The 15,758-nt window shown below is 36.2% G+C and overlaps 4 non-coding genes across 4 annotated transcripts; all 4 read left to right on the top strand.

The window, feature by feature from the left end:
* The first annotated feature begins 4,219 nt into the window (after positions 1–4,219).
* On the top strand, positions 4,220–4,410 carry LOC135764497 (U2 spliceosomal RNA). Its single transcript, XR_010540045.1, has one exon. It is a non-coding gene; the product is annotated as a U2 spliceosomal RNA (small nuclear RNA).
* A 782-nt stretch (positions 4,411–5,192) lies between these two features.
* LOC135764390 (U1 spliceosomal RNA) lies at positions 5,193–5,357 on the top strand. The gene has a single exon (XR_010539940.1). It is a non-coding gene; the product is annotated as a U1 spliceosomal RNA (small nuclear RNA).
* Positions 5,358–11,032: 5,675 nt separating this feature from the next.
* On the top strand, positions 11,033–11,223 carry LOC135764496 (U2 spliceosomal RNA). Its single transcript, XR_010540044.1, has one exon. It is a non-coding gene; the product is annotated as a U2 spliceosomal RNA (small nuclear RNA).
* A 782-nt stretch (positions 11,224–12,005) lies between these two features.
* LOC135764353 (U1 spliceosomal RNA) lies at positions 12,006–12,170 on the top strand. The gene has a single exon (XR_010539905.1). It is a non-coding gene; the product is annotated as a U1 spliceosomal RNA (small nuclear RNA).
* Positions 12,171–15,758: the final 3,588 nt, after the last annotated feature.

Below are 15,758 nucleotides of genomic sequence, written 5' to 3'. Positions count from 1 at the left end.
ACATGTAAAAGCAGAATTGCTTATTATTCTTCTCTATTTCTTGTATAGGTCAATTATGAGTGAAGAACCGTTCACCAAATGAAGACCGCAGCCAGGTGACGGGATCCTGTGGTAATCACAAACAGGTAAACCAGTAAAATAATCATCATTTAATGTTAAAATAATTTTGAAAATTGAAGTTCTGTGTGTTCTTATTGTACTTTATTTATTTCTGCAGGTAAGCACCATACCGTAAGCTTCATTCCCTTTATAACAGGTAAGGTTCATACTGTTTTATTCTTTTGTACTGTTTTATTCGTACTGTTTTAAATCATTCAGTAAATGCAAAGTTAAACTGATGTGTTTTTAATCTAGATTTAAAAGTGTCTACTGTTGAAGCACATCTGATCTCTTCTGAAAGCTGATAATAACTGAATGCTGAGGCACCTTGTTTTGAGTGAACCCTTGTTTTTTCTAAATGACCTGATCCTATTGATCCGAGTAATCGGTTTCATATTCGATTAGCATATCTGTCATGTATTGTAGCCATGAAGTGGTTTTTAAACAAGAAACAGTACTTTTTAAATCCATTGACCATTGCAATAATCGGCCCTGCTGGTGATGAAAGCATGAACAAGTTTCTCTAAGTCCTGTCTTGAGACAAAACCTCTAATTCTGGCAATATTTCTGAGATGGTAGTAAAAGCAGAATTCCTTATTATTTTTCTCTATCTCAGGCTCTACGGCATATATGTCATGATTTTATTTGTCTATTTATATTTCTATTTACAAGGACTGCCTTGGCCAAATGTTATTGTTAATTAATATTGAAGCAGTTATTTAACATAGGTCCTTTGAGTAGTGATTTGTGTAATGATCCATATATCTATTTTTATGTATATTTTTAACTTAGGAATGTGATTTTAAAGCTCATATTTGTTATTGTATGACACCTCTCATGTTATGAAAGTAAAAAATAAATGTATTTTCTGATGTCTTGCATTTCTGTTTTTAAACTGTTAATCCTTATCAAGTGCTATACATTAGAAAGTGGATATAGAGTGAAATGCACACGGTGAATAATGAACGCAGACCTTCAGTGCCGGACCTCTGACCCGCTAACCTCCATCCCGACAGCCAGCGCCTTCTCCGGATGCCATTGCGGTATCGCTTCTCGGCTTTTTGGGTGAGATCGAGTGGACACCGGGGACTACACGTTTAAATGGATTTTTGACCTTCGGCTATGGAAGCGAGGCTTGTTCCGTCCACTCCGTGCATCGACTCTGGCGCTTTCCGGGGACAAATAAGGTGAGTTTAAAATCAGAGTTTGCTTCTTTAGTGCGTGGTTGCCAGTTTGTTTGCCAGTCCGTGGTCCATAATACGTTCCGCGTTCGTGGTCTCTCCATCGCTCAGTACTTTTCTGTGTTTCTATTTTACGTAAAGCTAACACCAAAACGATTGTGGAAGGCGCTATATAGATTGTTCTCAAAGAAAAAAAACGAGAAACAAACCCATGTGAATATGGGTCAAATTATCTAGGCGGAGCACTTCGTTCAAAGAAAAACGCAACAGAATTGTTTGCGTTGAACAAAGACAATGGTGCCTGCAGACATCGAATGTGTATTGTGGATAAAAAATGGCCAGTGGGGTGGGACAATTTTTCTTGAATTAAGTGTTTATGGGAAAAGTTCACGAATTTTTTCTTACCCTGTAGTCAGATTTATTTGCTTGTTTTAAGCATAAAATAACAGGAGAAGAAATTGTGTAGGGGGAGCAGAGGGTTTTTTTTCGTTCAAAGAAAAGCAGCGTGGCACGAATGAATGTTTGGCTGAAATGCTATCGTAATTTCCCCCTTAATTTTCCTTACAAACATGAAACCAGAGAGAAGGGTCAGTTGGCATCGAATTGCACCTTGTATTCGGTGATTGATTGAGGAAAAATATGCGTATGTGTATATATATACTTGTTTTGTTGAACAGAGACAATGGCCGCGTGCTCCAGCGTCACCTATATGCCTATTTCACAAAATGGCGGCTTTGACCGGAAGTAGGGAAAACATCGTTCAGGTTGCACCACTACGATGGCCACTCAATATAGTATGGACTGACAGCTGCTTTGTTTTCTCCTACACATGAATTTACTTGTAAAAATAACAATAACAGATATTGTCGATTGGTGTTATATTATTTTTTTAGCATTTCGTATTATCAAAATATATCATATGTTAGACAGCTTATCAATTTTAAATAAAATAACGAGACATACATAACTATTCGTGTCTGCTCCCGTTTATTGTAATGAGTGTGCACATTTGGAGAAATACTTAGACATTTTACTTCTTATTTCTTTAGACTGAATAATTATTTCTTATTAATTCCAAAGTATGCGACCCGATGATCTAATCGTGGTGTTGTATGTGCTATTCCTCGTTTGTTTGCCTGCATCCATTGCTTTACGGCTTGCTTGTTGCGTTTAAATGCACATTTGATTTCTTTACCAGCATTGGATTTAGACCATTCAATGAGAAGAGTTAACAGCGTTTATTATGATTGATAAGCCCTCAACGGAGAATGAGGTCGGCATACATTAAAAGCCTTATTTTGTTTTTATCGTGTGCCTTCCAAAATGTATGCGACGAAACTTAAATCACGCAAAATATGAATGGTAACTAGACGTGCTTGTTGTGTGCAAGGAGTGCATTTATTTGTAAACTTTTGCTAAATCAAAATGGTTTATTTGTATTTGCTTTTTACCTGGGTTTTATCAGGTTCGCAGTCGGGACATTTTTAATCCATAGTGTATGCATAATTAATTTCAAAGAAATAAGAAGTAAAATGTGTAAGTATTCCTCAAAATGTGCTTTGGACTAAGTCCCCCGTCATCACAGCAAACGGGAGCAGACCCGAATAGGTATGGCTAGTTATTTTATTAAAAATTTCCAGCCGTCTGTAAATTTATGTTTGAAAGAAAAAAGTAAATTAATATCTTACTTACTGTTTTTGTCTTGTTTTCTAGTGAATATCTGACAATGCTTAAATGGAGATACATTTACTTGGTAAGCAAAGTGGCTTAAGATATTATGTATTGTAATAGAAAATTGTTATAAAAACGTTTTGTTTTTGCTGGGAATTCTTGTATATATTTCACAGCTATATAATTAATTATAATAACGCACTTTTTGTTGATAAACATGTTAAAAAATACATTAACACATAATATTGTGGCAACAAATCAAATGTGCATTTAAATGCAACAAGCAAAAATAAATAAATAAAGCAAATGCACGGAAAAGAAACGAGGAATAAAAGAAACACCGCGATTAAAAAAATCAGATCGCATACTTTGTAAAATAATTGAAATAAATTATAAAAATCAACAGGTTTATATTTAAAACAAATAAAAAATATCTGCCAGCGGGGTAAGAAAAATAAACTTAATTCTAGTTTCAACTTAATTCAATAATAAACTCAATTTAGGTTTATTTTTCTTACCCCACTGGCAGATATTTTTACTTGTTTTAAGCCTTAACCTATTACATTTTAGAATTTATTTCAGTAAACAAGACTTAAATTCTAAGCCACTTTGCTTATTAAGTAAATGTATCTCGATTTAAGAATTATTTTTTAACTCGAAAACATTAAGAAAATACTAAGTAAACGAACAAATTGGGATGTTCAAAACACTTAAATATTTTTTTTCACTCTACCCTTCATATTACAGCTGTCGAAAAACCACAGCAACGTTGACAGACCTGGAAGCCATGATACATTAGCAGTTTTTAAAATAAGTTAAATCTAGAATCCTTATTGGTTTTAGATACTTTAAAGCAATGAATGATCTTCTTTCTTTTGAATTGATTTGGTATTATGGAGGAGCTCTGTGTCTGGTTATTGAAGATGATTTGTTCTTTGCTCCTATGTTGGCTTATTTTTTTGTTATTTCCGTTACTATATATATTTTTTTCTTTGTTTTTTCTGATTTGAGGTTATGAAAATGTTTTAATTTGTAATAAAGGTTTTTTGAAAATTCTAAATTTTCTCTATCTCTCTCTCTCTCTCTCTCTCTCTCTCTCTCATGAGCGTGGATCAGATCCTGCATTAAAACATGAACTTCTGATTTGCTAGCTCAACGTTCTACTTCTGGGTTATACAATGAGAACGTATAGAGTTAAATGCCCGCTAGCCTCCACCCCAAAAGCCAGCGCCTTCGCCGGCTCCCCCTTTGGCTGCGTCTATTCCGGTATCGCTTCTCGGCCTTTTGGCTAAGATCAAGTGTAGTATCTGTTCTTATCAGTTTAATGTCTGATACGTCTCCTATCCGGGGACTATATGTTAAATGGATTTTTGACCTTCGGAAATGGAAGCGGAGCTTGCTCCTTCCACTCCATGCATCAACATGGTATTGCAGTGTTTCCATGAATGGTGCGCTCCCCATCTCGGGGATAAATAAGTCAAGTATAAAAAAAGAATTTGCTTCTTTTGTGCGTGAGTGACGGTGTTTTTTCTAATCCGTGTGTTTTAAAATTGCTGTGGTTTCGTTGGCTTTATTGGTTTAACGAAAAGCTTGCGTGGAAATGAACACGCTGATAAAGAAATGTTTTTGTAATGTATTTAATTATTTTCTTTACAAGTTTGCGGAGGTGATACGAGGACGAATTAAACATCCTCGACACAGCTGAAGGCGCAACAAAAGCGAACGAGACCGATTGGAATGTTAAAAACACCTGAAAACTTTTTTCACTACCCTTCATACTACAGCTGTCGAAACACCACAGCAACGTCGACAGACCTGGAAGCATAGCTGTACTTGTTTAACTCACAACGACAACGGGTAAGTCATTGAGCCCTGTGTTTTTATTTATCCACGTTCTAAAATTGCTATGCTTTCGTTGTTTCTTGATTGCTCTGTACATTTCTTTGTTTCTATTCCACGTAAAGTTACTTTGTAATAACGAAACCATATATTTGAATGCGCAATTTAAATCCATTTGATTTAAATTGTTTCACATATTTCACTCTACACGGTTCAACCGGGCTGGAAACGGAATAAAAACAGGGTAGATCTCGAAGAATGTTTGGTCTCAGACGTGGCTTCGTGCGCTTTCCACCTGGTCACACACAGTAAATGAAATGTTAGTCGGACGGCCTCCGGGGGCGCCGTCGATGTGATCGGTCACAGGAAGATGCGGCCGTCTGGCCTCAAAGGGTGTCGCTCATACTTACCTGGCAGGGGAGACACCATGATCATGAAGGTGGTTCACCCAGGGCGAGGCTCAGCCATTGCACTCCGGTTGGGCTGACCCTTTGCGAATTCCCCAAATGTGGGAATCTCGACTGCAAAATTTCTGATAGTGGGGCACTGCGTTCGCGCTCTCCCCTGACCTTTGTGTTAAAAATAGATTCGCTTGTCGTTTTACGTAAAATCCAAGAGACGTCTAACCACGGCCCAAGAATACATTAGTCATCAAAAAAGCGGCTATTCAACGACTACATAACTTTTAATAGACAGCGAATAAGTGTCTAGGCTAAAACAAGGCTTAATTTGGGCTGTCAGTGAAAATCTAATAGCCGTTTGACCATTCCAAACGAATAGACTAGCCATTAAATAGAACCACAATCAAACGGCTACATGTCTAAGAGCACAAAATAATGCTTAGATGATTCTTTTACTTCCAATATAAGAGGTTCTCGGGAATGGCAATCATCCAAACTAATAAATTATAAAGGCTTTTATAAGAAAATGACAACAGTTAAACAACCTAGACAGCGTTGGGCAATACAAAATGCTAATAAATACAAGACAAATTGAAATATTGTACATGCATGTACATTAAACAAGCCAACAAATCTGCCAATGGGCTACGACAATTTTTCTTGAATTAAGTGTTTATATCTAGATTTGTTTCTTACCCCTTTGGCAGATTTATTTGCTTGTTTTAAGCCCAAATTCTGAGTTTTTTCTCCCTAAAGGCTAGGTTTATTTTCTTAGGGCATTTTGCTCATCAAAAAATGCATCTTATTTTAAGACTTTCTAGATATTTGTATAGTTAAAACAGTTCGAAATAACAAGTAAGAAATGATTTTTTGCAATGTATTCATTCATTCGCTACCCTTCATACTACAGCTGTCGAAAAACCACAGCAACGTCGACAGACCTGGAAGCGTAGCTGTATTTGTTTAACTCACAAAGACAACGGGTAAAGTATTTTCTTGATTACCTAAATGACTTGCTGTAGGAAAATAAGTTTAGGTTTAAGGGGGGAAATACAGTTTAAAGGGATATTTCAATTTATGATGATAATTCTGTCATCATTTACTCATGCATACAGGCTTACAACAACACGAGGATTAGTTTTTTTCTGAGTAACACAAAAGAAGGTATTTTGAGGAATGATGGTAAACCCACAGCAGATAGTCACCATTGACTTCCATAGTAGGAATAAAAAAATATGATGGAATTTAATAGGTACCATCAACCGTGTGCTAACCATCACTTTGCAAAATATTTTCTTCATCATTTATCACGATACTTCCAAAATAATTTTTCCTACTAAGTCAATATTTCATTATTTGCTTTACAAGCTTAAAAATGATGGTGACAGGATTCCATGGTAATCACAAACAGGTAAACAAGTAAAATAATCACTATTTACTTTTAAAAGCATTTTGAAAATTGCTTGCTTATGCTGGGAGTAAAGGTATTTCATGCAAAAGGTATTTCCTCTTTAAAAGGTAATGTATGCTTCTTTTAAAGCTGACACATTTGCCACATTAAAATAACAGAAATGTGTACTGTTTAAACTTTTTGGAGCCGGTGTGTCTGTGTTCTTGGGGCACACATCTACATGTAAAAGCAGAATTGCTTATTATTCTTCTCTATTTCTTGTATAGGTCAATTATGAGTGAAGAACCGTTCACCAAATGAAGACCGCAGCCAGGTGACGGGATCCTGTGGTAATCACAAACAGGTAAACCAGTAAAATAATCATCATTTAATGTTAAAATAATTTTGAAAATTGAAGTTCTGTGTGTTCTTATTGTACTTTATTTATTTCTGCAGGTAAGCACCATACCGTAAGCTTCATTCCCTTTATAACAGGTAAGGTTCATACTGTTTTATTCTTTTGTACTGTTTTATTCGTACTGTTTTAAATCATTCAGTAAATGCAAAGTTAAACTGATGTGTTTTTAATCTAGATTTAAAAGTGTCTACTGTTGAAGCACATCTGATCTCTTCTGAAAGCTGATAATAACTGAATGCTGAGGCACCTTGTTTTGAGTGAACCCTTGTTTTTTCTAAATGACCTGATCCTATTGATCCGAGTAATCGGTTTCATATTCGATTAGCATATCTGTCATGTATTGTAGCCATGAAGTGGTTTTTAAACAAGAAACAGTACTTTTTAAATCCATTGACCATTGCAATAATCGGCCCTGCTGGTGATGAAAGCATGAACAAGTTTCTCTAAGTCCTGTCTTGAGACAAAACCTCTAATTCTGGCAATATTTCTGAGATGGTAGTAAAAGCAGAATTCCTTATTATTTTTCTCTATCTCAGGCTCTACGGCATATATGTCATGATTTTATTTGTCTATTTATATGTCTATTTACAAGGACTGCCTTGGCCAAATGTTATTGTTAATTAATATTGAAGCAGTTATTTAACATAGGTCCTTTGAGTAGTGATTTGTGTAATGATCCATATATCTATTTTTATGTATATTTTTAACTTAGGAATGTGATTTTAAAGCTCATATTTGTTATTGTATGACACCTCTCATGTTATGAAAGTAAAAAATAAATGTATTTTCTGATGTCTTGCATTTCTGTTTTTAAACTGTTAATCCTTATCAAGTGCTATACATTAGAAAGTGGATATAGAGTGAAATGCACACGGTGAATAATGAACGCAGACCTTCAGTGCCGGACCTCTGACCCGCTAACCTCCATCCCGACAGCCAGCGCCTTCTCCGGATGCCATTGCGGTATCGCTTCTCGGCTTTTTGGGTGAGATCGAGTGGACACCGGGGACTACACGTTTAAATGGATTTTTGACCTTCGGCTATGGAAGCGAGGCTTGTTCCGTCCACTCCGTGCATCGACTCTGGCGCTTTCCGGGGACAAATAAGGTGAGTTTAAAATCAGAGTTTGCTTCTTTAGTGCGTGGTTGCCAGTTTGTTTGCCAGTCCGTGGTCCATAATACGTTCCGCGTTCGTGGTCTCTCCATCGCTCAGTACTTTTCTGTGTTTCTATTTTACGTAAAGCTAACACCAAAACGATTGTGGAAGGCGCTATATAGATTGTTCTCAAAGAAAAAAAACGAGAAACAAACCCATGTGAATATGGGTCAAATTATCTAGGCGGAGCACTTCGTTCAAAGAAAAACGCAACAGAATTGTTTGCGTTGAACAAAGACAATGGTGCCTGCAGACATCGAATGTGTATTGTGGATAAAAAATGGCCAGTGGGGTGGGACAATTTTTCTTGAATTAAGTGTTTATGGGAAAAGTTCACGAATTTTTTCTTACCCTGTAGTCAGATTTATTTGCTTGTTTTAAGCATAAAATAACAGGAGAAGAAATTGTGTAGGGGGAGCAGAGGGTTTTTTTTCGTTCAAAGAAAAGCAGCGTGGCACGAATGAATGTTTGGCTGAAATGCTATCGTAATTTCCCCCTTAATTTTCCTTACAAACATGAAACCAGAGAGAAGGGTCAGTTGGCATCGAATTGCACCTTGTATTCGGTGATTGATTGAGGAAAAATATGCGTATGTGTATATATATACTTGTTTTGTTGAACAGAGACAATGGCCGCGTGCTCCAGCGTCACCTATATGCCTATTTCACAAAATGGCGGCTTTGACCGGAAGTAGGGAAAACATCGTTCAGGTTGCACCACTACGATGGCCACTCAATATAGTATGGACTGACAGCTGCTTTGTTTTCTCCTACACATGAATTTACTTGTAAAAATAACAATAACAGATATTGTCGATTGGTGTTATATTATTTTTTTAGCATTTCGTATTATCAAAATATATCATATGTTAGACAGCTTATCAATTTTAAATAAAATAACGAGACATACATAACTATTCGTGTCTGCTCCCGTTTATTGTAATGAGTGTGCACATTTGGAGAAATACTTAGACATTTTACTTCTTATTTCTTTAGACTGAATAATTATTTCTTATTAATTCCAAAGTATGCGACCCGATGATCTAATCGTGGTGTTGTATGTGCTATTCCTCGTTTGTTTGCCTGCATCCATTGCTTTACGGCTTGCTTGTTGCGTTTAAATGCACATTTGATTTCTTTACCAGCATTGGATTTAGACCATTCAATGAGAAGAGTTAACAGCGTTTATTATGATTGATAAGCCCTCAACGGAGAATGAGGTCGGCATACATTAAAAGCCTTATTTTGTTTTTATCGTGTGCCTTCCAAAATGTATGCGACGAAACTTAAATCACGCAAAATATGAATGGTAACTAGACGTGCTTGTTGTGTGCAAGGAGTGCATTTATTTGTAAACTTTTGCTAAATCAAAATGGTTTATTTGTATTTGCTTTTTACCTGGGTTTTATCAGGTTCGCAGTCGGGACATTTTTAATCCATAGTGTATGCATAATTAATTTCAAAGAAATAAGAAGTAAAATGTGTAAGTATTCCTCAAAATGTGCTTTGGACTAAGTCCCCCGTCATCACAGCAAACGGGAGCAGACCCGAATAGGTATGGCTAGTTATTTTATTAAAAATTTCCAGCCGTCTGTAAATTTATGTTTGAAAGAAAAAAGTAAATTAATATCTTACTTACTGTTTTTGTCTTGTTTTCTAGTGAATATCTGACAATGCTTAAATGGAGATACATTTACTTGGTAAGCAAAGTGGCTTAAGATATTATGTATTGTAATAGAAAATTGTTATAAAAACGTTTTGTTTTTGCTGGGAATTCTTGTATATATTTCACAGCTATATAATTAATTATAATAACGCACTTTTTGTTGATAAACATGTTAAAAAATACATTAACACATAATAATGTGGCAACAAATCAAATGTGCATTTAAATGCAACAAGCAAAAATAAATAAATAAAGCAAATGCACGGAAAAGAAACGAGGAATAAAAGAAACACCGCGATTAAAAAAATCAGATCGCATACTTTGTAAAATAATTGAAATAAATTATAAAAATCAACAGGTTTATATTTAAAACAAATAAAAAATATCTGCCAGCGGGGTAAGAAAAATAAACTTAATTCTAGTTTCAACTTAATTCAATAATAAACTCAATTTAGGTTTATTTTTCTTACCCCACTGGCAGATATTTTTACTTGTTTTAAGCCTTAACCTATTACATTTTAGAATTTATTTCAGTAAACAAGACTTAAATTCTAAGCCACTTTGCTTATTAAGTAAATGTATCTCGATTTAAGAATTATTTTTTAACTCGAAAACATTAAGAAAATACTAAGTAAACGAACAAATTGGGATGTTCAAAACACTTAAATATTTTTTTTCACTCTACCCTTCATATTACAGCTGTGGAAAAACCACAGCAACGTTGACAGACCCGGAAGCCATGATACATTAGCAGTTTTTAAAATAAGTTAAATCTAGAATCCTTATTGGTTTTAGATACTTTAAAGCAATGAATGATCTTCTTTCTTTTGAATTGATTTGGTATTATGGAGGAGCTCTGTGTCTGGTTATTGAAGATGATTTGTTCTTTGCTCCTATGTTGGCTTATTTTTTTGTTATTTCCGTTACTATATATATTTTTTCTTTGTTTTTTCTGATTTGAGGTTATGAAAATGTTTTAATTTGTAATAAAGGTTTTTTGAAAATTCTAAATTCTCTCTATCTCTCTCTCTCTCTCTCTCTCTCTCATGAGCGTGGATCAGATCCTGCATTAAAACATGAACTTCTGATTTGCTAGCTCAACGTTCTACCTCTGGGTTATACAATGAGAACGTATAGAGTTAAATGCCCGCTAGCCTCCACCCCAAAAGCCAGCGCCTTCGCCGGCTCCCCCTTTGGCTGCGTCTATTCCGGTATCGCTTCTCGGCCTTTTGGCTAAGATCAAGTGTAGTATCTGTTCTTATCAGTTTAATGTCTGATACGTCTCCTATCCGGGGACTATATGTTAAATGGATTTTTGACCTTCGGAAATGGAAGCGGAGCTTGCTCCTTCCACTCCATGCATCAACATGGTATTGCAGTGTTTCCATGAATGGTGCGCTCCCCATCTCGGGGATAAATAAGTCAAGTATAAAAAAAGAATTTGCTTCTTTTGTGCGTGAGTGATGGTGTTTTTTCTAATCCGTGTGTTTTAAAATTGCTGTGGTTTCGTTGGCTTTATTGGTTTAACGAAAAGCTTGCGTGGAAATGAACACGCTGATAAAGAAATGTTTTTGTAATGTATTTAATTATTTTCTTTACAAGTTTGCGGAGGTGATACGAGGACGAATTAAACATCCTCGACACAGCTGAAGGCGCAACAAAAGCGAACGAGACCGATTGGAATGTTAAAAACACCTGAAAACTTTTTTCACTACCCTTCATACTACAGCTGTCGAAACACCACAGCAACGTCGACAGACCTGGAAGCATAGCTGTACTTGTTTAACTCACAACGACAACGGGTAAGTCATTGAGCCCTGTGTTTTTATTTATCCACGTTCTAAAATTGCTATGCTTTCGTTGTTTCTTGATTGCTCTGTACATTTCTTTGTTTCTATTCCACGTAAAGTTACTTTGTAATAACGAAACCATATATTTGAATGCGCAATTTAAATCCATTTGATTTAAATTGTTTCACATATTTCACTCTACACGGTTCAACCGGGCTGGAAACGGAATAAAAACAGGGTAGATCTCGAAGAATGTTTGGTCTCAGACGTGGCTTCGTGCGCTTTCCACCTGGTCACACACAGTAAATGAAATGTTAGTCGGACGGCCTCCGGGGGCGCCGTCGATGTGATCGGTCACAGGAAGATGCGGCCGTCTGGCCTCAAAGGGTGTCGCTCATACTTACCTGGCAGGGGAGACACCATGATCATGAAGGTGGTTCACCCAGGGCGAGGCTCAGCCATTGCACTCCGGTTGGGCTGACCCTTTGCGAATTCCCCAAATGTGGGAATCTCGACTGCAAAATTTCTGATAGTGGGGGACTGCGTTCGCGCTCTCCCCTGACCTTTGTGTTAAAAATAGATTCGCTTGTCGTTTTACGTAAAATCCAAGAGACGTCTAACCACGGCCCAAGAATACATTAGTCATCAAAAAAGCGGCTATTCAACGACTACATAACTTTTAATAGACAGCGAATAAGTGTCTAGGCTAAAACAAGGCTTAATTTGGGCTGTCAGTGAAAATCTAATAGCCGTTTGACCATTCCAAACGAATAGACTAGCCATTAAATAGAACCACAATCAAACGGCTACATGTCTAAGAGCACAAAATAATGCTTAGATGATTCTTTTACTTCCAATATAAGAGGTTCTCGGGAATGGCAATCATCCAAACTAATAAATTATAAAGGCTTTTATAAGAAAATGACAACAGTTAAACAACCTAGACAGCGTTGGGCAATACAAAATGCTAATAAATACAAGACAAATTGAAATATTGTACATGCATGTACATTAAACCAGCCAACAAATCTGCCAATGGGCTACGACAATTTTTCTTGAATTAAGTGTTTATATCTAGATTTGTTTCTTACCCCTTTGGCAGATTTATTTGCTTGTTTTAAGCCCAAATTCTGAGTTTTTTCTCCCTAAAGGCTAGGTTTATTTTCTTAGGGCATTTTGCTCATCAAAAAATGCATCTTATTTTAAGACTTTCTAGATATTTGTATAGTTAAAACAGTTCGAAATAACAAGTAAGAAATGATTTTTTGCAATGTATTCATTCATTCGCTACCCTTCATACTACAGCTGTCGAAAAACCACAGCAACGTCGACAGACCTGGAAGCGTAGCTGTATTTGTTTAACTCACAAAGACAACGGGTAAAGTATTTTCTTGATTACCTAAATGACTTGCTGTAGGAAAATAAGTTTAGGTTTAAGGGGGGAAATACAGTTTAAAGGGATATTTCAATTTATGATGATAATTCTGTCATCATTTACTCATGCATACAGGCTTACAACAACACGAGGATTAGTTTTTTTCTGAGTAACACAAAAGAAGGTATTTTGAGGAATGATGGTAAACCCACAGCAGATAGTCACCATTGACTTCCATAGTAGGAATAAAAAAATATGATGGAATTTAATAGGTACCATCAACCGTGTGCTAACCATCACTTTGCAAAATATTTTCTTCATCATTTATCACGATACTTCCAAAATAATTTTTCCTACTAAGTCAATATTTCATTATTTGCTTTACAAGCTTAAAAATGATGGTGACAGGATTCCATGGTAATCACAAACAGGTAAACAAGTAAAATAATCACTATTTACTTTTAAAAGCATTTTGAAAATTGCTTGCTTATGCTGGGAGTAAAGGTATTTCATGCAAAAGGTATTTCCTCTTTAAAAGGTAATGTATGCTTCTTTTAAAGCTGACACATTTGCCACATTAAAATAACAGAAATGTGTACTGTTTAAACTTTTTGGAGCCGGTGTGTCTGTGTTCTTGGGGCACACATCTACATGTAAAAGCAGAATTGCTTATTATTCTTCTCTATTTCTTGTATAGGTCAATTATGAGTGAAGAACCGTTCACCAAATGAAGACCGCAGCCAGGTGACGGGATCCTGTGGTAATCACAAACAGGTAAACCAGTAAAATAATCATCATTTAATGTTAAAATAATTTTGAAAATTGAAGTTCTGTGTGTTCTTATTGTACTTTATTTATTTCTGCAGGTAAGCACCATACCGTAAGCTTCATTCCCTTTATAACAGGTAAGGTTCATACTGTTTTATTCTTTTGTACTGTTTTATTCGTACTGTTTTAAATCATTCAGTAAATGCAAAGTTAAACTGATGTGTTTTTAATCTAGATTTAAAAGTGTCTACTGTTGAAGCACATCTGATCTCTTCTGAAAGCTGATAATAACTGAATGCTGAGGCACCTTGTTTTGAGTGAACCCTTGTTTTTTCTAAATGACCTGATCCTATTGATCCGAGTAATCGGTTTCATATTCGATTAGCATATCTGTCATGTATTGTAGCCATGAAGTGGTTTTTAAACAAGAAACAGTACTTTTTAAATCCATTGACCATTGCAATAATCGGCCCTGCTGGTGATGAAAGCATGAACAAGTTTCTCTAAGTCCTGTCTTGAGACAAAACCTCTAATTCTGGCAATATTTCTGAGATGGTAGTAAAAGCAGAATTCCTTATTATTTTTCTCTATCTCAGGCTCTACGGCATATATGTCATGATTTTATTTGTCTATTTATATGTCTATTTACAAGGACTGCCTTGGCCAAATGTTATTGTTAATTAATATTGAAGCAGTTATTTAACATAGGTCCTTTGAGTAGTGATTTGTGTAATGATCCATATATCTATTTTTATGTATATTTTTAACTTAGGAATGTGATTTTAAAGCTCATATTTGTTATTGTATGACACCTCTCATGTTATGAAAGTAAAAAATAAATGTATTTTCTGATGTCTTGCATTTCTGTTTTTAAACTGTTAATCCTTATCAAGTGCTATACATTAGAAAGTGGATATAGAGTGAAATGCACACGGTGAATAATGAACGCAGACCTTCAGTGCCGGACCTCTGACCCGCTAACCTCCATCCCGACAGCCAGCGCCTTCTCCGGATGCCATTGCGGTATCGCTTCTCGGCTTTTTGGGTGAGATCGAGTGGACACCGGGGACTACACGTTTAAATGGATTTTTGACCTTCGGCTATGGAAGCGAGGCTTGTTCCGTCCACTCCGTGCATCGACTCTGGCGCTTTCCGGGGACAAATAAGGTGAGTTTAAAATCAGAGTTTGCTTCTTTAGTGCGTGGTTGCCAGTTTGTTTGCCAGTCCGTGGTCCATAATACGTTCCGCGTTCGTGGTCTCTCCATCGCTCAGTACTTTTCTGTGTTTCTATTTTACGTAAAGCTAACACCAAAACGATTGTGGAAGGCGCTATATAGATTGTTCTCAAAGAAAAAAAACGAGAAACAAACCCATGTGAATATGGGTCAAATTATCTAGGCGGAGCACTTCGTTCAAAGAAAAACGCAACAGAATTGTTTGCGTTGAACAAAGACAATGGTGCCTGCAGACATCGAATGTGTATTGTGGATAAAAAATGGCCAGTGGGGTGGGACAATTTTTCTTGAATTAAGTGTTTATGGGAAAAGTTCACGAATTTTTTCTTACCCTGTAGTCAGATTTATTTGCTTGTTTTAAGCATAAAATAACAGGAGAAGAAATTGTGTAGGGGGAGCAGAGGGTTTTTTTTCGTTCAAAGAAAAGCAGCGTGGCACGAATGAATGTTTGGCTGAAATGCTATCGTAATTTCCCCCTTAATTTTCCTTACAAACATGAAACCAGAGAGAAGGGTCAGTTGGCATCGAATTGCACCTTGTATTCGGTGATTGATTGAGGAAAAATATGCGTATGTGTATATATATACTTGTTTTGTTGAACAGAGACAATGGCCGCGTGCTCCAGCGTCACCTATATGCCTATTTCACAAAATGGCGGCTTTGACCGGAAGTAGGGAAAACATCGTTCAGGTTGCACCACTACGATGGCCACTCAATATAGTATGGACTGACAGCTGCTTTGTTTTCTCCTACACATGAATTTACTTGTAA

This window comes from Paramisgurnus dabryanus, chromosome 9 (genome assembly GCF_030506205.2).
Source record: "Paramisgurnus dabryanus chromosome 9, PD_genome_1.1, whole genome shotgun sequence".
In the NCBI taxonomy this organism is placed as follows: Eukaryota; Metazoa; Chordata; class Actinopteri; order Cypriniformes; family Cobitidae; genus Paramisgurnus; species Paramisgurnus dabryanus.
The sequence above is the reverse complement of the archived record's forward strand: the minus strand, read 5'-3'. Positions and strand labels throughout refer to the sequence as shown.